The following is a 24984-nucleotide window of genomic DNA, read 5'->3' as shown; positions in this document are numbered from 1 at the left end:
TGCAAGAATCACTAAAACCGTAAAACAATACTAACCAAAAAGCAAATGATCTTTAGAAAGACCAATGAACTTGAACAGATAGCCTGAACAATTTTGAGGAAGTAGAACGGACCAAGAGACCTAATCCTTGATACAGATGATGATGATATCCTAGCTTGCCTTTTGTCTTATCTACATCCAGATCATTAATGTGAGTTGAATGACTAGGGTTCTGCCTAGTAGGTCAGGGATTGTTACGGGAGGTTGTATGCCTTCGAAGCTATAATGTTCCCAGACATTAGATTTTTTGTATTTACTCGTAGAATGTGGATTTTCCGGGGCATTCTCTGTCACAAGCCAGAGCCGAGCAAACAAATTTATATCTATCCCCCTTTTATGAACATTAATAAATGCCTGTTTAGCGGCAATATCTTCTGGAAGATCAATGAAACTGGATCCCCCAGTTAACGGGATCAAGAATGTGAGAGTACATATCAAGGTGGAATACATAGCTGAGAGTTTTACCTGCCACGCTTTCCTTGCTTTGCACCTGATGGCGGCATACCGCAGGCCGTTTATGATTTCAGGGTGCTCCGTTTCCAACACTGCTCGGCAAGCACGAAGGAAGGCCGCTGGATCTCGATACCTCGCATCATTATTATCAATCCGGGACTGCAAGATATTATCCCTGAAAACACCAGCAACTATAGAGAAGTCAAACGTAATGGCTTAAATTTATTTATTTATTTAATCAGATTCGATTAGCGCCGATAGTTCCTCTCTTACCTCGGGATAGGGTTTACATATACGGTAGCTTTTTTACTCCATAGTTACCTACGAAACAACCATTTTACTATGACAAATAGTATTAAAATTATTAGAATCTTTATAGTGACTATGTAGGTAAATAATACTGATTACCAACAAGAAAGTTAATACTGACAGTACTTGTACTACAGCTGCTGTTGCAACTAATATTGATAATAAGTACAATAATAATAATAATCACACCAATAACAATAATGATAGCGGCAGATACACAAAAATTTAGAGGTGTACAGAATATATGTTTCCTGACATAGCGAGAAAGAAACAAATTATGGAGACTGCACAAGCTAAGAATACTAGGCAACGAGAAAGATTTGGTTGGTAAGAAGGATGTACAACGGTAACGAGTGAGTTCAGGGACAATTGGCAATCATTACCGTAGCATTAGTAGATACGAGGGTCATTCGGAAAGTAAAGAACGTTTTGTTTTGACACATAACCACACGCCCCACTACCATTGCGGAGCGGCCGCTGACCTCGGTACTCATCAGCTATGATCCAGTGCGGTTGCTTACTGTTTACCTGTGTGATTTTCAATGTATGCCGAAATTAACGATCCAGCCACATGTGAGGTGCGAGTGTTATCCGTCTTTTAAACGCGCAAAAAGTCCGACCCATCGAAATTTATGGGCAGATAACTGGGGTTTACGGTAACGTGGTGAACGATGCGTCAGTACGGTAGTGTTGTACAGTGTTTAACGACGGACGGAAGAATGCTCACGACGAAGATCTCTCGGGTCGGTGATGGTGATTCATGGACTCAAAGCAAGAATGAAAACAAAAATCGCTGAGACAGGTTTTTCACAATTAGTCAACTGCACTCATTCTGTCCAGATATTTCAAGAATTGCATTTACGAGATTCTTGATGCGGATTTGGACTATAAAAAGGTGTATGCCATGTGAGTTCAAATAACCAAACGAATGGCAGCTCCATTGATATTCATCAGTCGCTATGAAAGGGATGATAATGAATTTTTGAATCATATTGTCACTGGTGGTGAGACTGGGATGTCACATTTCGTACCAGAAACAAAGTGTCGATCAATGTAAAGGCATCATTTGCAATTGCCAACAGAACCGAAAAAATCAAAACGAATTTTGATTAGTAGAAAGATCAGGGCTACGGTGTTTTGGGATCATAATGATGTCCGGCACATCGACTACATGCCTAGAGGTGAGATCCTAAATGCAGCGGCCTCCTCGAACATGCTGCCTGTTCTACATCTACAACAACATCTACATGGATACTCTGCAAATCACATTTAAGTGCCTGGCAGAGGGTTCATCGAACCAGCTTCACAATTCTCAATTATTCCAATTTCGTATAGCGCGCGGAAAGAATGTACACCTATGTCTTTCCGTACGAGCTCTGATTTCCCTTATTTTATCGTGGTAATCGCTCCTCCCTATGTAGGTAGGTGTCAACAAAATATTTTCGCATTCGGAGGAGGAAGTTTGTGATTGGAATTTCGTGAGAAGATTCAGTCGCAACGGAAAGCGCCTTTCCTTTAACGATTTCCAGCCCAAATCCTGTATCATTTCTGTGACACTCTCTCCCATATTTCGTGATAATACAAAACGTGCTGCATTTCTTTGAACTTTTTAGATGTACTCCGTCAGTCCTATCTGGTAAGGATCCCACACCGCGCAGCAGTATTCTAAAAGAGGACGGACAAGCATAGTGTAGGCAGTCTCCTTAGTAGTTCTGTTACATTTTCTAAGTGTCTTTGCCTAGCCTACCCACAACATTTTCTGTGTTCCTTTCAATTTAAATTGTTCGTAATTTTAATAACTAAGTATTTAGTTGAATTTACAGCTTTTAGATTAGATTGACTTATCGTGTAACCGAAGTTCAACGAGTTCCTTTTAGCACTCATGTGGATGACCTCACACTTTTCGTTATGTAGGGTCAACTGACACTTTTCACACCATTCCGATATTTCTTCTGAATCATTTTTCAGTTTGTTTTGATCTTCTGATGACTTTATTAGTCGATAAACGGCAGAATCATCTGCAAACAACCGAAGACGGATGCTCAGATTGTCTCTCAAATCGTTTATATAGATAAGAAACAGCATAGGGTCTATAACACTACCTTGGGGAACGCCAGAAATCACGTCTGTTTTACTCAATGACTTTCCTACAATTACTACGAACTGTGACCTCTCTGACAGGAAATCACAATTCCTGTCACATAACTGAGACGATATTCCATAAGCACACAATTTCACTACGAGACGCTTGTGTGGTACAATGTCAAAAGCCTTCCGGAAATCCAGAAATTCTGAATAGATCTGAAATCCCTTGTCAATAGCACTCAACACTTCATGTGAATAAAGAGCTAGTTGGTTTCACAGGAACGATGTTTTCTAAACCCATGTTGACTGTGTGTCAATAGACCGTCTTCTTCGAGGTAATTAGCCAATTAGCCGGCCGGGGTGGCCGAGCGGTTCTAGGAGCTACAGTCTGGAATCGCATGATCGCTACGGTCGCAGGTTCGAATCCTGCCTCGGGAATGGATGTGTGTGATGTCCTTAGGTTAGTTAGGTTTCAGTAGTTCTAAGTTCTAGGGGACTGATGACCTCGGAAGTTAAGTCCCATAGCGCTCAGAGCCGTTTGAACCATTTTTTCTTCGAGGTAATTCATAATGTTCGAACATAATATATGTCGTAAAATCCTGCTGCATATCGACGTTAATGATATGGGCCTGTAATTTTGTGGATTACTCCTACTACCTTTCTTGAATATTGGTGAGACCTGTGCAACTTCTAGTCTTTGGGTACGGATCTTTCGTCGAGCGAACGGTTCGACGAGTCTAGTTCCAAATTGTATCGGTCGGATGGACGTGTACCGGTATGGAGACTACCTCATGATTCCATGCACCCTGCATATCAGCAGGGAACTGCTCAAGCTGGTGGAGGCTCTGTAATGGTATGGGGCGTGTGCAGTTGGAGCGATATGGGACTCCTGATACGTCTAGATACCACTCTGACATGTGACATGTACGTAAGTATCCTGTCTGATCACCTGCATCCAATCATGTCCATTGTGCATTCCTAGGGACTTGGGCAATTCCAGCAGGACAATGCGTCAGCTCCACACGTCCAGAATTGTTACCGAGAGGCTTCAGGAACACTCTTCTGAGTATCAACACTTCTGCTGGCCGCCACTGGGATGCCTTGCAATGTGCTGTTCATAAGCTCTCCACCCACTTGTACTCTTACGGAGTTATAGACAGCCCTGCAGGATTCGTGGTGTCAGTTCTCTCCAATACTTCAACAATTAGTCGAATCCATGCCACGTCATGTTTCAGTACTTCTACGTGTTCTTGGGGGCCGTATGTGATATTAGCGAGATGTACCAGTTTCTTTGGCTATTTTCAGGCCGGTGTGGCCGTGCGGTTCTAGGCGCTGCAGTCTGGAACCGCGAGTCCGCTACGGTCGCAGGTTTGAATCCTGCCTCGGGCATGGATGTGTGTGATGTCCTTAGGTTAGTTAGGTTTAACTAGTTCTAAGTTCTAGGGGACTAATGACCTCAGAAGTTGAGTCCCATAGCGCTCAGAGCCATTTTAACCATCTTTGGCTCTTTAGTGTATAATGCGGAAAGTTATTCAAGAGTTGGGTTCGTGCTACTGAAAATATTTCGAGGACGTAGCTGAACGATGGAGTGGACAGAAAGGATTTCGCTCTGATGGCAACAGGTGTTTCTTCACGTTGCTCAGACAACAGCCTTCACGTATAGGCGACATTGTGCGTTGATAAGACAGTAGAGGAGACGGAACGTACGGAAATCTCTGCGCTTGTCTGCAAACAGTAAGAATAGCTGTGGATGTCATGGTGAAATGTGATCAAAGAGTCGAACATCACAGATATAATGAACACAGTTATTTACTATGGTGGTTCAATAAGTAATGCCCCACATTTTTAAAAAAGCTATTAATGTACATAAACAATCGTCCTTGTTGGTGCTTCACATTTGGTGTCTGTTCTGTGCGCTGGTGAAGTTTCGAACCATTCTGGCAGATGGCAGAGCCGCAATACATCGTCAAAATGGCATCCTCATACGACTCACGTTACGAGCAGCATGCTGTTATTGAATTCTTGTGTGCAGAAAAATAAATCACGTTGAACACCAGTAAACGTTTGTGTGCAGTTTATGGCGATGCTGCAATTGATAGGAGTACAGTTGGGTGATGGATAAAGGAAGTCAGAGCCTCAGGAAATGCAGTAGCAGAGCTCCATGATCAGCCAGTGGGGTAGATTCGTATTGCGGCACCACCCGCATTGCCACCCGCGCCGCCCCGCAACTCAGTCCGCACGCAATTCGTTCGTTTCTTTCGTCAGTGGCCTCGACTGAATCGAGTTATCGAGTAGTTGTACTTTCCTATATAGCACGCGCGTCCGCATCGTCGTATTTTATGCGTTTCTGTCTGGCACGTACGTACTTAACACATACCTACAAGAAAAGTCGCGGCCGTTCTAGTGATCTCGATACGTTATTCTGCCTGGCATTTGTTCGGGAAAAGTGGCGAATATTCTACTGTTTTCTTTTACAGAGAACCTTCGACACGTAGCGTTATAAATACGGACTATTCGCCGAATAGGAAGCTAGTTTACATTCAGAAGCGGAAATATTAAGACTGAAGAATGAATAAGTAAAAAGAATTCATCATTTAAGGAAGAGAACTACAATTGTAACTTTTTTATATCATAAGATGACATTGTCTTGTATATGTGTATAATAAGTTTAAATAACACTTTCTTAATCTTTACGTATGTCTTGATTATTTTTTATTATACTACGACCAAAGGCAAAACTTACAAAGGCTTCAAAAGGCTAACATCAGTATACGACGGAGGCAGATACATGGATACACATTCATTCAACAAAATGACACAGCACTGAAAAATATCTTATGAGCAGTTTGATGAATTTAAGACTCAACTGATGAAATTTCAGTTGGACAACTCATTTCCCTCATTCAAGCGTATCTTCACAAATGCCTTAAAACTGCTGTTTTTATTATATTATAATTAATACTATCACTGTAATATTATAATATTTCATAATTATAAGTAATTTGCTGTGCTGCACTTGAATATAATTTGTATCTTTGACGTCTTCCCACACCCCAGAGACTCCGCTATGTGGTATTCATATAATGATACTACTTCAGTGTAATTCAATGAAGCTAATGAAATGCATGGAAAATGTGATGATGTTAGTGAAGTCCGTTCAGAAATTCTGATCGTCAAGTTTACTGAATAAGACTTAGCACATGGAAAGTTGTGCAGGAGCTGGAGTCGAAGATGAATTTCTTGTTTGTCCCGCGCGGTCGAATCATTGTTAATTGTTTGTCGATCACAGATAGTATATAATACGTAAAAATAGACGGTAGATTGACGTTCACATCAAAAATTTACTTACTATATTACAGATCGTTAAACAGAAACTGGCAGGGGTAAAAATTAAGAAAAGAAAAGAATATACACGGCCAGTGTGTAAAGATGTGAAAGTACATCACCATAGCAACATCACATTCTTTCCTCCATCCTCGACTTCATATTACTGGCGCAATTTTGAACAACCTAAGAAACGTCATACTACACGACTTGTTTACTTAATTTTCTACCTGTTAATCGAAAATTGAGGGGAATGTGTTCTCGTAGCACATTAGTGGCAGCCCGATTAGCGGCTCAAAGAAGTTTCACAAATCGAATGCATCTGAAACTCTAACATACCTCTGAACCTCCCACCGAGCGAGGTAGCGCAGGGGTTAGGCCCTGGACGCAGGAAAAGGGATAGTCGATGGACCTCCGTGATATCCTCAGTCATTCATTGTCGGACGTAGGATGGAGGGGCGTCGAGTCAGCACATTTCACTCCCAGCCATTGTCGACGTTCTGACCTCCTCAGCTGCCATCACGAGGCTGAGTGCACCCCGGTCCAGTCGTCCTGCCAAGGAAATAACTCCGGCAGTACTTTACTAAGAATCGCACCCGGGTCCCCCACATGAGTGTCTGTTGCGTTAACAATTCGGCTACAGAGGTGGACACACTGGATTCTGATTCGGAACAGGGAGGATTCAATTGCCTGCTAGGTCAAGAAAATGGTTCAAATGGCTCTGAGCACTATGGGACTTAACATCTGAGGTCATCAGTCCCCTAGAACTTAGAACTACTTAAACCTAACTAATCTAAGGACATCACACACATCCATGCCCGAGGCAGGATTCGAACCTGCGTCCGTAGCGGTCGCGCGGCTCCGGGCTGAAGCGCCTAGAACCGCTCAGCCACACTTGCCGGCCCTGTCAGGTCGTCTAGACTTAGAATTTGTACGGTCTCCCTAAACCCCATAAGATCAATGCCGAGATGATTTCTTTGAAAATAACACAGCCGATTTTATCTTTCATCTTTCTTCGATTTGAGCTTGTGATCGGAGCCTTATGATCTTTTTGTCGGCAGGACGTTGAACTGTAATACTCCTTCCTTCATTTCTAAGCCTCGCCTTTATGCAAAATCTTCGCCAAAAAATGAATAAAGTGTTCTCAGGCTTTCCCCTAAGCGTCAAGTGGTTAAAATGCCATGAGCTTTCGACAAGGACTCCTTGGCCCCTGTCATTTGGTATGACTGCTGATGGGCTGCTTCTTCGCTCTTATAGACTTAATTTAACAGCTGTGACATAACTGGTGCTCATGACATCCCCATATATGAGCAGTGAGGCTGCTGCAGCCTCGCGGTTGCTAGATACCACATCAAGCTGAACTGCAGGCTGCCGTCTTTATTAAGTGTGTTATCGGTGTTTTTTATTTCGATGACTTCATTAATTACACGTTCCCAGAATACGTTAGTACAAACCCCAGCAGAAGTTGCGTTATGTTTGACCAGTTTAACTTTCTGTAAGGCGAATTTTTTGGAGTAGCACAAGCGATAAGACCTTTCATGCTGCTTCCTGCTTTTTTCTACAGTGCACACTGTTTGTCCGCTGTAAGAATGGCTACACTCGCAAGGTAGTTTCTAGACTTCATATTTTCTGATAGCTACGGCTTCTTTAACTGGCATGAGTAACTGCCGGAATGTTTTCGGAGGCGTTATCGATTTTATTTTGTGTCTTTTCAGCAGGCAGCTTGATTTGACCGATAAGGAGACACAGAACGCGCAAAAAGCTAATTTATTTTTCTGCGCCTCGTCGTTGATCTCATTGTGATCCTTGCTTCTGAACACTTCACTTATTTGGTCAACGCTGTAGCCGTTCTTTCTGAAGACCTTATGTAGATGGTTCAGCTCATGGGGTGTCTGGTATCGTTCTTGCTCGATGTGCCAGTGTTTGTAAGACAGCGGTATTCTATGGCGGGTGATGATGGCTGATGGCGTGCAAGTACAGACGGGTGTGGCCAAGTTTTCTGCAGACGCTGTGGCCAAGGTATCCATTCTGTTCGCGGTTGGCGAGTCAACGAGGAAGGGTAATGCGTCGTATTTTTCTACTTTCATGTGAACTGGATTTTACTGTTAATGCAAATGAGACGTTCCAAAAACTTGTCTAGTTGTTAACGTCCATGGGGTCAAACGACGAAGGTGTAGTCAACGTATCGAAAGAAGCAACTAAGCTTTAACGGCGGCATGTTTAATGCAATACCCTCGAATAACGCCGTCCGTCTTATTGTAATACCGGTCGTTGTGAAGATGTGGCTAAATAGCTTTGTCACGTTACTTTTACAGAGCTGGGGTACTACTTCCAAAGATTCTTGGATAGACACATTCGTAAACAGCCCCAGCACATCAAAACCCAAGATAATTTCGCCCTCAGTAAGTCGAAAACGGTAATTCGGCTGATAAATCGGTTGAGTTCGTAACATTATGTTCACAATAACGGGCATGCGGAGTCATCGGTGGAGCAAATTACTCCGTCAGCTTCTATGTCGGTGAATACGCTGAGGTGGAAAGGCGACCCATGCTTGTGGGTTGGGTTGATTGGAGAAAGAGACCAAACAGCGAGGTCATCGGTCTCATCGGATTACGGAAGGAAGTCGGCCGTGCCCTTTCAAAGGAACCGTCCCAGCATTTGCCTGGAGCGATTTAGGGAAATTACGGAAAACCTAAATCAGGATGGCCGCCCATGCTTGTGGACCTTCGGTGCAGCCATAGGTGGTCTAGGTGCCTGAAGGAGAAGAATCTTGACCAAAGTATTTTCCGGCAAAGAGCGCTTAAGAACCTCAAATGTCTTTCCTGTTATTGTGGATGTTATGTCGCCTTGGAGCTTCAAGTAAGTAACTTCGTCCAGTAGCGCGCCGATCTTCGTATCGTAATCAGTGTATTCTGTAATTACGGTTGCGTTACTCTCGTCAGCAGGAACAACAACGCTTTCATAATTGTGAAGCGCACAGGCTATTTCGCTCAGCCTTGGTTATATTGGGCGCTGGTAGCTTTACCTTCGTGAGAATACATCTCGTTTCAGATCGTTTCTCATCTACCGTTTCACGAGGAATTTGCCGCCTCCACTTCGACGCCACTTATTATTTCACATGTTATCTTTGTTACCGCCACGAGACTCTGCATTCTTACTCCACGAAAATGTATCAGTTTTTGTGACATTTCCACAACTCATTTTGGGCAAAATCCTATTCTTCAGGTAAGTGAACATTGGATTTTATTCGTGGCAAATAGCGGATGTTCTTCGTAGAAAGGGAAGGAGGTGTGTTATTTTAAAGCTCTGGTTGCAGTTGCAGGTATCTTATGTTTGATCCCGGAAAAATGTGAGGCGCTTGACAAACTGACTCTCCCTTTGACCTCACAGAAGGATAGACCGCAAGTATGTCGGACGCCCCTCCTAGAAGAGTGATGAACGATTACAAGGCACAATCTCTACCGTGACGCAGCGTAAGACAGGAATTAATGCTTAGTTTATTACATCTTACACTTTTCGCAGAACAGTGTTGCGATCTTTGCATCCTGCACGGGATGAAAACGGCAACAAGTAATTCGTAACGCTTCCTCGACCTCCGTGCAATTTCGCAACGGTCTTCCTACTACCTGTTCTGAGTATTTCCGGCAGCCGATTCCACTGCCGATGGTTTGGAATTATCAAACGGCAGGTGACACTTGAACGGCTTTGCGGACGCATATCTGTCACATGTGTGGCTATGCGACACACGTCTGTGTGTCATGTTGCATTTTATTTCTTATTCTAATTGTACTTCCATAAGTGAGCAGCTTGAGAACCATACTAAAATAGCGCTGCGCTATTACCTTAAATATTATGTCTCGGGTAATTCTATGGTTTGTTCTTTTTCGTGGCTAAATAACGACCGAAAAAAGTTGCAAATCACGTACTAATTCAGTTTTCAAGCTTTTGTAAGAAGTAGTACTTTCTGTTTAGTTTGCAATAATATCCCTGTTTTCTTTCTCCATCGTAAGATATTGTTTAATGTCAGTGGATGAAAGCAGCAATTGGTTTGAAAGAATCAGAGATATATTGACGCTATAACGAAGTTTAGAAGATTAGTTTAATCGACGATATTTCGACTAGACGCTCTTTCCGATATCAGCTGAAGAAGAAGAGAAATGAAACATTTTATCTGAAAAATACTGTGTTTATTAAGTGACTGTATATGGTTCCTCGACTCAGTACAAACACTGATCCTACGAAAGGTAGTGAAATACTCTTCAAACCACAATGTTTCTCTATTTTAGTAATATCTACTTACACTTTCTGCTATAGACGGAAACTGTCGCTAAGCTACTCAAGAAACATTTTACGAATGGGAGAAAGGTCTTGTTTCAATTTGTGTTTCGTTTCCGAATATATTCTTAAGCAGACTCTTATACTTTGTAGGTAATATCGCAAGAATAAGTATCAGAACACATTATAGTGTGACTAGTACTGAAATAGAGCAGAATACATCCAACAGACATTTTGAAAACATGTAAGAACCTTTGAAGATAACATCGCAAGTACAAGAATCAGAATACATTTGAACCTGAGCATCACTGAAAAAGAGCAGACTATATATAACTGCACAGGGCTTCAGCCTCACTAACGTAAACTGAAATTCTTCGAAGTAGAACGGAAGTACCCTGATTTCAGATCGTAAACTTGAATAATCAGTGTAATTAAAGTAACCAAAGGAGATGACGCAGGGGCTCGCATTCTGGAAGGGTGGGATCAATTTTCCGTCCGGTCCCCTAAATCATAAAGGTGAATGCCTGGATGTTTCCTTTAGGAGGAGCACTGATGACTTTCTTCCCCATTCTTCTCTTATCCAATATAGCGTTATGCCTCTAAAAATCACGTCGTCAACGTGACACTCCACCCTAACTTTCTTTTCTTCACATAAAATCAAAATTTTTTATGCCCTGTGCGCCCCAGACTAGTGGCATATAAAACAGAAAGAACAGAGAATTTGACGTTGTCCACTGACCAAAACCACGTCACTGAGAGAAAAAACCAGTTATCAGCGCTATCTCATAGAAACAATAGATTCCTATTCCTATTAGAGATTCCTCAGATTGTGATAACGTTTCTTTATCCTTGCACACTGGAACGCTTATCCCACTGGTTTCGCACACATTTTACGAAACCAGTAAAGTACCGGTAACGTCAGCACTGTATTGTCTATGAAGCTGAAAAGGAATTTCTCCGTCTTCCCTTCGACCCCTCCCACAGCGTGGCCTGGTTTCGCCTCTCTCTCTGGCCTGACTTTTAGCAGATTAAATTTCTACGCGTTGACATTTCTTGAAATACGTTACCGAAAAGATCCACAGTTGCGAATGAGAAATTCATCCGTTTCACACAATAAAATATTCGTGAACTGCAGAGCTGCATAGCAGGCGTGTACAATATTGATGGTGAATGTAGTCTCACAATATCTCTTTCGTAGCATACACCACTGTTCGCGTCAAATTGTTTCTTTAAAAAATTGGAGAACTTCATATGCCATCTTGGAGATCTTTCGACCCCTGTCAAAAGGCTCTGAGCACTACGCGACTTAACTTCTGAGGTCATCAGTCGCCTAGAACTTAGAATTAATTAAACCTAACTAACCTAAGGACATCACACACATCCATGCCCGAGGCAGGATTCGAACCTGCGACCGTAGCGATCGTTTGGCTCCAGACTGTAGGGCCTAGAACCGCACGGCCAATCCGGCCGGCGACCCCTGTCACAGGATCTAACAATCTAATTCGAATTCCGCTCATAGACTCCTTGCAGTACCTTTGACGAGTCTCGTTAGTGATAACAATTCTGTACCAAACATGAATATCTCAAATCAGAGTCGTACCAAACGTGAACATCGCGAGTCTAACTCATTAGACAAGCACTTATCAGATACAGTCGTGGTTTACTTCTTAATATTACTCCGCGAGAACTGGCCACAATTTATTAAATGTACGTTACAAAGCTAGCGTGTCAGTGGTATTATACTTCCGTTTTTGAAGAAAAAATTAATAAGCATCTACATAATGCTAAGGCAGGGGCGTTTACATATACGTAGTGACGGGGACGTGACCGTACAAATTAGAAAGCGTGTTAAATGTTTAATTTTAGATGACGACAGTGAAGACAAAAATTCAGAAAATCATGTGCATCATGGATTTATCAATAAGAAAAAAGACAAGCCAATCGTGTGAAAAAAACCTAAGACTCGTGGAATAAAAACATGTGTTTCAAATCACCTAAGCGAACAACAAAAAAATGTTCTAATGGCTCTGAGCACTAGGGGACATAACTTCTAAGGTCATCAGTCCCCTAGAACTTAGAACTACTTAAACCTAACTAACCTAAGGACATCACACACATCCATGCCCGAGCCAGGATTCGAACCTGCGACCGTAGCGATCGTTTGGCTCCAGACTGTAGGGCCTAGAACCGCACGGCCAATCCGGCCGGCAAGCGAACAACACTCAGGATTACTAGAACTAATTATTATTATGTTTAATAACAAATTTTGGGAAATTCCGCACTTGTTACGGTTGTCAGATAATAGGAATCGCATAGAAAAAACGAGAAGTGGACCACACTGTCCACATGTTATTGTCGACAAATTGAAGACCTTCTATGCACTGTGCATTTTGATGGCTCAAGTGAGAAAACCAAATATCCAAATCTAATGATGTAAAAAACCAATAGTAGAAACGTCAATATCTAAAAAGGAGTGCAGTTTAAAAGATTTTAAGAAATTACGAGATGCTTACTTTTTGCAATAATGATACTACTAACAATACTAACGGACTTCGAGGAATTATCATCAGAGTTTGAAATGAGAAATTTAACGAAATTTACACAGCAGATGAAAATGTTAGTACGGACGAACAATTTAATTCATCGAAAAGAGTGCAAAATTTTACAAACAACGTGAGAGTGCACCGCTTTATGTTACGGTTTCAAAATAAGCCCATATACTACCCCAGACAAAACTGATCGGTATAATAGTGCATCAGAGAATGCTGCCATGGTTGGCAAAATCACTGCTGAATATGGGATACACACTGATTCTTGACAACCGGTACTACTTCCCCAATCTCGTTTCAAAATTTCACCCCAGAAAACACGTATGTTACTGGACAGTACGTAGCAATAGACACAATACGCCAACATGTTCAAAAACAGATTTTAAAGAAATGAGAATTGTTGTGGAGATGTAATAATTTGTTGACTCTGAGACGTATATATGATAACAACGAAACATGGAAGTGTACAGATGGCTGAACAGACAGACCAAGCGTTTAGAAGAACAGCGAAGCCCAAATGTATCCTCGATTTCAATAAAAGAATAGGTGGAACTGATCATCTGTATCAGATGTTGGCCTCAAAGGACACTGATAATTTTTTATATGTCAGATAGGGCCGTGTCAACACCTACATTACCCATGAACCAACATACGGCGAAAGAAAGGAAAGTTATGATGATTACCGAATAGATATGCAGAGATAATTTTAAAAAATATCCAATCACCGGACTACGAGAATTGTGGAAAATCTTCATTAGGCGAAAGATCTTTTCTAGTCCAAGCGGAATACTGGGCCCATTTCCCAAAATGTATCGATTCGACGCATAAAAAGAAACACCCATCAAGGATGTGGAAAGTTTGCATAAGACACAAAGAAGCGAAATTACATGGGAATGCATGAAGTGTAAAGAGGCATCACATTTACCGCAATGCTTTCCAAACTACCATCTCATGCAGGGTTACTAATTTTTAAAGTTGGAGGTATTTTCCTGTGGAAAATTCGTTCAATGCGAGCACTTCTTCTTGTAATTAATGTTTTTGTTGGTAATACATTCTTTTAGGTGTCATGTTATTACATTCTTTCTGAAGAAGTCATACCTGTAGACGCCCAAGAACATGTTGATTTCAGTTATATTTTTTGAAGTACTGTTATGGAATGTCCCAAAAAGTAACGACAAATTTTAAGTACACCGAAGCAAGAGAAAATGTTTAGTAGACAAGGGTTCTAATGCGCGTACCGTAAGAGATATGATCACCTGTCCATCTTAGATACTATAAATCACACGTTTTCTACTGCAAGCGTTTTGCTCTTCATATTTTGGGAGGAGGAAGTATGGACGAACACAAGAAAAAAATGGCTGGTAGACATTGGCTCCAAAATCCACACCTTAAGGGATATGAGCCCTTGTTCAGTAGAAGAGATACGTTTCAAACTAACCAGGATAAACAAGTGCCCATAGCTATTAAGGCATGTATTTTAGACCACTAATTTACCAGCAGTTTTTTTTTCTTTTGGTCAATACTTTATCCTCCCAAAATTTGGAAAGCACGACCTTGCACCACAAGAGATTTATTTCATAGTATCGAAGATGAACAAATTCGCGTGCCTCTTATGGCATGCACTTTATAGCCCATGTTTACTGGACTTTTTCACTTATAAGGAACCTGTCACTAATGTTGGTCGGCGTGTCGCTGATCCCACGAAGTCATGGACCCAAGTTGTCAACAAGGCACTGTAGAACCTGGTGATGCCTCCATAATGGTACATATATATACAAGGAACAAGAATTAAATCAGCTTTGACGTCCACAAGAGCAGTACCACGTGAAACAAATAGGCGTATGGTTACGTAACATGTGTCCGCATGTCGGCTTGTACGCTGGGGGGACAACATTCAGGGTAGAGTGATATGCATATTTAGAGATGGCGGTAGAATAAAGTACATAAGGTATGAAAGAACAATGCATTGGCGAATCTGTCATTCGTACACGGGTGATTCACGTGAAAAGTTTGCGACGTGATTATCGTCGTAGGACGGAAATTGATAGACTTTGAACGAGGAATGGTAGTTGGAGCTAGACGCATGGGACATTCCATTTCAGAAATTGGTGGGAAATTTAATATTCCGCGATCTACTGTGTTAGTACTGTTCCGAGAATACCAAATTGTAGACATTACCTCTCGCCACGGACAACACAGTATCCAACAGCATTCACTTAACGACCAAGAACAGCGGTGTTTGCGTAGAGATGTCAGTGCTAATAGACAAGAAACGCTGAAGCAATCGCAGAAATCAATGTGGGACGTACTACGAAAGTATCCGTTAGAACAATGTGGCGGAATTTGGCGTTAGTGGGCTATGGCATTCAGAAAAATCATCCATGTGAGCATGCTCAAATATTTACTTGAAATTATTGAACCGTTAGTTGTAAATAGGAAAGCTAATATAGAAAGAATTGTAATACTGCAAAGAACATGTGAACTCTGCTGAGGCGGGTATACCAAAATACCTCTTTCAAAACTGTAAAGCAATACGAAATTACAAAATCGGTGTGAAAACGATAGCACGTATAAAAGCTATAAGGGCGGGTCGAGAGTCATGCTTGGATAGGTGTGACGGTAGAAGACCTGCTCTCGAAAGGAGGTTTGGATCCTGGTCTGGAAGTTAGTTTTAATCGGTCTGGAAGCTTCAGATTACCACACGTTCCGCTGCAGAATAAGAATTCTGCTAATTTCATAATGATGAAGCCTTGCTAAGTCAAATACCAAATAAGTTCAAACAACGGTATACAGAAAAATGGAATGGAACCATTCCATTTCGAATCTGCAGAGTAGAACTTCATTCCATTCGGAGGAACTACACGGTCCAGTCACATTAATATGACCAAGGTCTATGTGCGACGTCAACGTGTAATAATCACTTACAGACGACAGATGGTAACATAGCAGTGATGGGTATACATAACACACCGGGCGCACGCAGAAAACTGTGCCGTCATAATGCAAAAACGGAGCGATTTATTCATCGTTCAAAAGGGAATGATCACTAGCTTTCGGGCCAAGGGTGGAAGCATTTCCGAAACGGCTAACTTTGTAAACTGTTTGCGTTCGGCCGTGATTGAAGAATACCGCGCTTGGCCAAATTGCCTATGATGACTGTTCTTCATCGTTCACGAAGTCTGGAATTTTGACGCCATTACCGCAACTGGACAGCCTCTGAGTGACAGCAGGTGGACTTCTCAGGTGAATCACGTTTTAATCTGCATCGGACAGATGACCATTGGCGGGAACGGCCCTGGAACAATCGTCGAAAGGAGCGACACCTGAGGAGGGAGAGTTATGGACGGAGGGACGTTTTCATGGCATTCTCAGGGTGATCTCATCACTCAGGAAGGCACAATGGGTCAACACAAGCATTCGTCTCTTCGTGGAAACCTTGCCCACTCCTACACGTACTTCGAGTTTTCTCGGCACTATAGCATTTACCAGCAGGACAATGCAATGTGTCACACATTTCTCAGTGTACATACGTGGTTCGAAGGGTACCAGAATGAGTTTACCATACTCCCCTGGCCACCAAATCTCTAGGATTTAAACTCAATTGACCTCGGTCAGGTCGTTCATGTCATGGTTCCAGTGCAGCACCAGAGTCGTCATGGCGCCTACATCCCTGTGGGTGCCTACCAAAATCTCATTAACTCTCTACCTGCACGTCCGGGCTACAGACTGTGGTTATTCGGGCTTCTGGCAGGTGTTCACATTAATGATAATGGACCATGCACGTAAGGTACAGCTTCAACCGTTCACATAATATGCGTCTTGAATTATTATTAGTGTAATGTAATAAGGATGTCGTAAGTAGGAGACGCTTGTTTCTCTTGTTGTTCTAGACATCGATCAAACCTTTATTCCTACAATTATCTATATTGCCTCCCATTAAGCAATAGTTCTACGAGTTGCTAAAACAGTTTTCGCTGCTGCGCAATTTAGTAGCAGGAACGAATGCATTCCTGGGATTGTTTGTACTGGCTACTTCGGTGGACGTCGTACTGAGTCATTATTCTTCGTACAGCCGCTGACATGCCTCACGAAAGGCACCGCTAAACAAGAAGCGACGCTCCCTATGGTGAGGTGAAGAATTCGAAACAGGTCGGCGTTTTAAAGGGACACATCGTCGTTAGCTCATAAGCACCACTGGCCCTTTTTTGTGTTTTCAGGTGGTTTCTAGACGTGAAATATGGTATACCAGTCAGCAATGTGTCTGAAACCCTGCACAAGTTTCTCGCACCACATCTGTGGAGCCACAAGTTTGGAAGTTGGTGAACTTACTTTCCACGTGCTGTTCTACCGTCCCTGAACTATCTCCATCTGTAGTGCACTTCTCCTCTGCCTTTGGATTAGACTGTCGTCGCACTTTGTGGTTACTAATCAGCTAAATTTAACTCTACAGTAGAAAACTACAGTCAGTTTGGCTTGCTTTAGGAATCTGTAATGAGAGTGAAAAATATTTTCTTTAATTTTGTCTAGAAAATGATATGATCATCACTGTTACTTAATATCTATCACTTCGGTGGCTCTTCATACGTAAATCCCCAACTGACAGCCGGCCGCTATGGACGAGCGGTACTAGGCGCTTCAGTCCGGAATCGAGCTGCTGCTACGGTCGCAGGTTCGAATCCTGCCTCGGCCATGGATGTGTGTGATGTCCTTAGGTTAGTTAGGTTTAAGTAGCTCTTTGCAATTTGTACAGGAATCAGATGGCAGTTATAAGAGTCGGTGGGTATGAAAGGGATGCACTGGTTGGGAAGGGAGTGAGACATGGCTGTAGCCTATCCCCGATGTTATACAATCTGTATATTGAGCAAGCAATAAAGGAAACAAAAGAAAAGTTCGGAGTTGGTATTAAAATCCATGGAGAAGAAATAAAAACTTTGAGGTTCGCCGATGACATTGTAATTCTGTCAGAGACAGCAAAGGACTTGGAAGAGCAGTTGAACGGAATGGATAGTGTCTTGAAAGGAGGATATAAAATGAACATCAACAAAAGCAAAACGAGGATAATGGAATGTAGTCGAATTAAGTCGGGTGATGCTGAGGGAATTAGATTAGGAAATGAGACACTTAAAGTAGTAAATGAGTTTTGCTGTTTGGGGAGCAAAATAACTGATGATGGTCGAAGTAGAGAGGATATAAAATGTAGACTGGCAATGGCAAGGAAAGCATTTCTGAACAAGAAAATTTTTTTAACATCGAGTACAGATTTAAATGTCAGGAAGTCGTTTCTGAAAGTGTTTGAATGGAGTGGAAGTGAAACATGAATGATAAATAGTTTGGATAAGAAGAGAATAGAAGCTTTCGAAATATGGTGCTACAGAAGAATGCTGAGATTAGATGGGTGGATCACATAACTAATGAGGAGGTATTGAATAGAATTGGGGAGAAGAGGAGCTTGTGGCACAACTTGACTAGAATAAGGGATCGGTTGGTAGGACATGTTCTGAGAGATCGACGGATCACCAATGTAGTATTGGAGGGCAGCGTGGAGGGCAAAAATCGTAGAGGGAGACCAAGAGATGAATACACTAAGCAGATTCATAAAGATGTAGGCTGCAGTAGGTACTGGGAGATGAAGAAGCTTGCACAGGATAGAGTAGCATGGAGAGCTGCATCAAACCAGTCTCAGGACTGAAGATCACAACAACAACAAAGTCTAGGGGACTGATGACCTCAGCTGTTAAGTCTCATAGTGCTTGGAGCAGTTTGAACCCAATTGACATATAACAGAAAATAGCTACAACCCAGATAGACTACATATTACTAAAGTAAGGCTTTCAACTCTTCTTACAGAAACATTTGTTCGTATCTAGAACCAAATGCTCCATGTGCATCGGTCCTATTGATTACAGCCTTTTGATTTGAACTCGCAAGATACATAAATACAATATCGCATTCTTAAACTGCAGGAAAAAATTTGAAACAAGATATTACTATATCTGTGATTAGAATAGGGCTTAGAAACGATGTATAGAAACCAGATCTGGAACTGCGTAATGAGAAATTTTAAATTTCACAAAGAAAGAATAAAAGATGAAGCGTGTGAGGGATGAAACTTTCAGTTTCATAAATAAATGCCATCAATATATAAACGAGAACACAAGGCCAAATACATGTATCCACAAGCTAATAACACAAAAAATTAGAAAACATGAAATGATAGGCCAATACAAATGAGGATTTACAAATATTATTGTGTTTTCTATGGCTTTTTCAATGTGTCCTAAAAGTCACAACAAACGTTTGGGTAATATAACAAGACATCCATGAGATCTGTCGTTGTAAATTACTTTAATCTTATGATATTCAGTAAATGTGAGACAATGTTAGTACTACCTTACTTGGTTTTCTCTCAAAACAAAATGCTATAGCGCAGAAGAAATTAAAAAGCGAATTGATTACATTAGAAGTGCTGTTCACACAGAGAAGTGTAATGAGGCTAGTGGTCAAGATGAAATCCAGTGACAATTCTTTTCAGCTTCTTGGCCAAAGAAGCATTAATATGTTGGAAATTTTATTTAACGAGAATTATGATAATGGTCTTAATCCGAAGCAGTGTCTTTAAGCAACACTTGTTCCTCTTACTTTAAAAATACTAGCTTTTAAACCAGCATTACCTGGGTACATATTTTATCTTCCCTGGGTATGCATTTTGTCTTCTCCTTCGCTCTCTCTCTCTTGGTCCATCTCCTCCTTTCCCTCTCTCTGTCCATCAGCTCCTCTCCCTCACTCTGTCCAAATGTTCCTCCTCCCTCCATCCATCTGCCACTTCACCCTCTGTCCACCTCCTCCTCTTTTTTCATATCCACCTACCCCTCTTTTTCATTCCATCTCCTCCTCCCTCTCCCTCCCCATCTCCTCCTGTTCTCTATACTTCTCCATCTCCTACTCTCACCTCTCTTTTACTCCAGCTTCTCCTCTGCCTGCTCTCTGTCCATCTCCTCCTATATCTGTTGGTGTTGATATCCTCCTTCCCCTCTCCCTACACATATCGTAGTTAGTTCCACCTATCGCTGTTCGTCTCCTCCATCCTCATCTCTCTGTGCACCTCATCCTCTTCCCTTTCTCTGTCCATCTCGTCCTCCCTCCTCTCTCTAACCATCTACTTCTGTTCCTCCCTCGGTCTGTCTCCATCTATCTCTCTCTTTGTCCATCTGCTCCTCCCCCTCTCTGTCCATATGCTTCAAACCACTCTGTCTATCTGCTCCTTACACCTCTGTCTACCTCCATCTCCCCATTTACACACATCAAAAAAGTTTTGCATCACCCCCATTTCCAGAACTCCTGAAGATAGTTGTTAACTGTGGATATTGTATCACAGACACAGTCCCTTTGACTGTCCAGAGACGTCACTAAGCCCGCCCAAAGATATAAACAACCATGCATGGGCAGCGCCTATTAGACGGAGTGGGTCCGACAACCGATCAGTTCTAGTCATTCCGCCAGGAAGGACGTACACGGTTCGTGTTGTCTGTAGTTCAACCTAGGCGGCCAATACCGCGGGTAATTCGCGTCCGCATTGTTACTTTGTACCAGGGAGGGATCTCAACAAGGGAAGTGTCCAGGAGTTTCGGAGTGAACCAGAGCGATGTTACTCGGTCACGGAGGAGATACAGAGAGACAGGAACTGTCGATGACATGCCTCACTCAAGCCGCCCAAGAGCTACTATTGCAGTGGATGACCGCTACCTACGGATTATGTCTCCGACGAACCCTGACAGCAATCCAACCATGTTGAATAATGCTTATCGTGCAGCCACAGGACTTCGTGTTACGACTGAAACTGTACGCAATAGGCTGCATGATTTACAACTTCACTCCCGATGTCCATGGGGAGGTCCATCTTTCAACCACGAGACCATGCAGCAAGGTAGAGATGGGTCCAACAACATGCCGAATTTACCCCTCAGGATTGGCATCGCGTTCTCTTCACCGATGAGTGTCGCATATGCCTTCAACCAGACCATCAGCGAAGATGTGTTTAGAGGCAACCTGGGCAGGCTGAACGTCTTAGACACACTGCAGCAAGGTGGAGGTTCCCTGCTGTTTTGGGGTGGCATGATATGGGGGCGACGTACGCCGCTATGGTCATTCAAGGCGCCATAACCGCTGTACGATACGTGAATGCCATACTCCGACCAATAGTGCAACCTTACCGGCAGCATATTGGGTAGGCATTCGTCTTCATGGACGACAATTCGCGCCTCCATTGTGCACATCTTGTGAATGACTTCCTTCAGGATAAGGACATCGCTCGACTAGAATGGCCAGCATGTTCTCCAGACATGAACCCTACAGAAAATTCCTGGGATACATTGAACAAGGCTGTTTATGGACAACGTGACCCATCAACCACTCTGAGGGGTCTACGCCGAATCGCCGTTGAGGACTGGGTCAACCTGGACCAACAGTGCCTTGATGAACATGTGGATAGCACGCTACGACGAATACAGGCATGCATCAATGCAAGAGGACGTACTGCTGGGTATCAGAGGTACCGGTGTGCACAGCAGTCTGGACGACCACCTCTGAAGGTCTCGGTGTATGGTGGTACAACATGCAATGTGTGGTTTTCACGAGCAACAAAAAGGGTGGTAATGATGTCTATGTTGATCTCTATTCCAATTTTCTGTACAGGTTGCGGAACTATCGGAACCGAGGTGATACAAAACTTTTTTTTATGTGTGTAGTTCCCCCTCCTCCTCCGACTTTATTTTTATCTCCAGTACATTGTTGTTGAGCGTTGTTTGGTTTAAGTTCTCCTTGGTCAGTGCACTTTTCCATGCAATGTTTGGAGTTTTAGAAAAAATCCCATTGGTTTTTTTTTCTCCTCAGATTTTACATCTCTAAACCAAACAGGACGATCTTCCAACAAATAGCAGATAATGAGTTACATCTGTAGATCCATGAGCCTATGTACCAGTAATTCTTTGACGACAAAACCCTGCCCCATTAGCACATTAAAGCTGAATTCAAATGAACGACAGGTTGATTTTGTTGTCATTTTTCTCTCTTTCATCTTTGGTTTTGGTCTGACACGTCCAATTGATCTTGTTTTATAGAAATGTAGGAAATACATATTTTTTGTAACCTCTCTTTTTGTGGCTTAATGGCACGTCAGATTACTCTTCCGAACTTCTCTGAAATGTGCTATTTTCTGTTGAAGATTTATTTGATAAGCAGCCCTACACAGCCCCATTCGTACCACTAATTCTTCACAGATCATTGTTTCCTTCTAGTGGTACTCTCTTTGCTATATCGTTTATGCTGTTCTCCTTGCTGCTTTTAATAATAATCCTAGATCGTTGACATCTGAATCAGACGTCAAAGCAATTTGTTGATCTTAACTGCACATTGCCATAGTCGTAATGCACTAGATTTCTCAATACTACTACCAGCCGATAGTTTAAACAGTGTCGTAAAGCGTTTAATTTATTTTACTCTGTGCTTCTGACTGGGAGCAAACATTTGCCAGCATATATATTATTGACATCCATTCGACAACCACTGCTTATGTAGGCTCCTTCTTGGCATCTGCATTCATTACCTCCTTCAACTTTACACTTACATGTTGTTTCCGCACGTTTTCTAAGGTCATCTATCCACTTTCCATTAAGTCGTCGCCTCGGTCTTTTCTTACCTGAATTGCTAAACAGTAACGCATACTTATTGCTCCGTTTTGTAACTTTGTTCACGACTTCCAAATGCTTCATTATGCTTGTCCAGCCCAGCGATTGTTTTTGGTTGCCTAAAATCTAAAGTGTTTTTATATGCGGTTGACGATGATTTTAGTGGATATCTTGTGCATTATAAATCTGTAATTTTTAATGTCTTGGGTCTCATGTCTATTTTGAAGGAAGACTATTACAACACAGTTACAGTTCTTTTTCTCCATCTTTTCCACCACCTTTAAGCATTTCTGATGAAACACTACTGCCTCCCGCCGCCTTCTCTTTCTGCTTATCACTGATGGTTTTATAAATTTAATGAGATATCACCTCCACAATATAATTATTAACAATAAGTGTTTCCATAGTGCCTGTTCACTTTTATACTGTTTGTTAATTACAGTGTGATCTGAAACTTCCTGGCAGATTAAAACTGTATGCCGGACCGAGACTCGAACTCGAGACCTTTGCCTTTCGCCGGCAAGTGCTCTAATTCTCTAGAGCACTTGCTCTAGAGCACTTACCCGCGGAAGGCAAAGGCCCCATGTTCGAGTTTCGGCCCGGCACACAGTATTAATCTTCCAGGAAGTTTCATATCAGCGCACGCTCCGCTGTAAAGTGAAAATTTCATTCTAACAACATCCCCCAGGCTGTGGCTAAGCCATGTCTCCGCAATATGCTTTCTTCCAGGAGTGCTAGTTCTGCAAGGTTCACTGGAGAGCTTCTGTGAAGTTTGGAAGGTAGGAGACGAGGTACTGGCGGAATTAGGGCTGTGAGGACGGGGCGTGTGTCTTGCTTGGGTAGCTCAATAGGTAAAAGGTGGTCTCGGCCTAGTTAACGTCCATGATAGGGCCATTGCCCTCTATGTTAGCTCACATTTATGTCTGCTGCGCCTTTGTCCTACGAGTCTCACGATTCTGCTTCTGACGACGATACGACCTGCTTCACTAAGAGCGCCGGTGCCACTACAGGACATCCCAGCGCCCCTCTTTTATATAGGACGTTTCTATTTAGAACAAAGTTATTGTAGTGTAGCGGTCACGACACCAAAAATGGTCACAACTCGACGCCTGTTTCATGATATGCTGCAACACCGCCCCCTAAATGTGGTCGAACTCAAATATCCTGACGTACGGTGGCGCGTGGTGTGGAAGACTGTAGACGATGCCATGCTTGATACCGATGCTGTTTCCCAATGGTACTTAGTCGTTAATGGGACGCTGGTGACACAAGAACGTCTCTACAATATCCACATGGCAGAATCTCCCAATTGTGTGGGTTGTAATCAGTAGATTCTGACGAGCACCGCCTCAGCTGTGGAGAGGCGGAACCGGTTTGGCACCTAGTGCGGCAGATGCTGGGTTATCTCTTGCGAGTTAGGCAGGAGCATATATCTGCAGGCACATTATTGTTTCCGGATGAGACATTTTACCCCAAGACTTGAACCAACTCCGTCACCTGGATACGTGGACATGCGGTCCATTACCTCTGTCGTGACGGACACTAGAATTTATTTGACTTCTGGCTCTATTTGCAAGAAAGACGTCATGCTATTTCGGGGCATACCAGATATCGACAATGCTTCGCAAACTACGTATGGAGTGCCTTTCACAGCCCGCCGTGTAGCTTGAATGTTACAGGCAGTGGCAGATGTGGTCAGAACGAACTGCAAACGATCATATATTGAACAATCTTTATCAGTGGACGCAGTCGCTGGGAAGCCTAGCTACGAAGTGGTAGCTTTATTTTCATGTTATTTATGTTTACTATCTTCGATGGTGTCTTCATTCTGTTTTCTTATTCCGATCGAGAATGGTTTATGGGAAGAACGATTGTTGGTAAGACTCTGTGTCGACTTGAATCTCTCTAATTTTATCTTCATAGAAGGAAGCAACATGCTGGTTGATTCATCTACATGCGGATGCTCTCGGAACTTCAGCAATAAACCGCACCGTGAATCAGAACGCCCCTGTCCCAGCGTCTGCCAGTTGAGTTGGCCCAGCATCTCCGGGACGTGTTCATGTTTACTAAATGAACCTGTGACGTAACGTGCTGCTCTTCTTTGAATCTTCTCTATTTTCTCTATCAGTTCTATCTGGTACAGATACTAGACTGACGAGCAGTAACCAAGTATTGGTCAAAGGAGTGTTTTGTAAGCTACTTCCTTTGTGGATGGACTACATTTTTTGATACTCTTTGCCTTACCCGCGATTAATATTATGCGGTTA

The sequence above is a fragment of the Schistocerca gregaria genome, chromosome X, assembly GCF_023897955.1.
Source record: "Schistocerca gregaria isolate iqSchGreg1 chromosome X, iqSchGreg1.2, whole genome shotgun sequence".
Taxonomy (NCBI): domain Eukaryota; kingdom Metazoa; phylum Arthropoda; class Insecta; order Orthoptera; family Acrididae; genus Schistocerca; species Schistocerca gregaria.
This window is presented reverse-complemented; position numbering follows the sequence as displayed.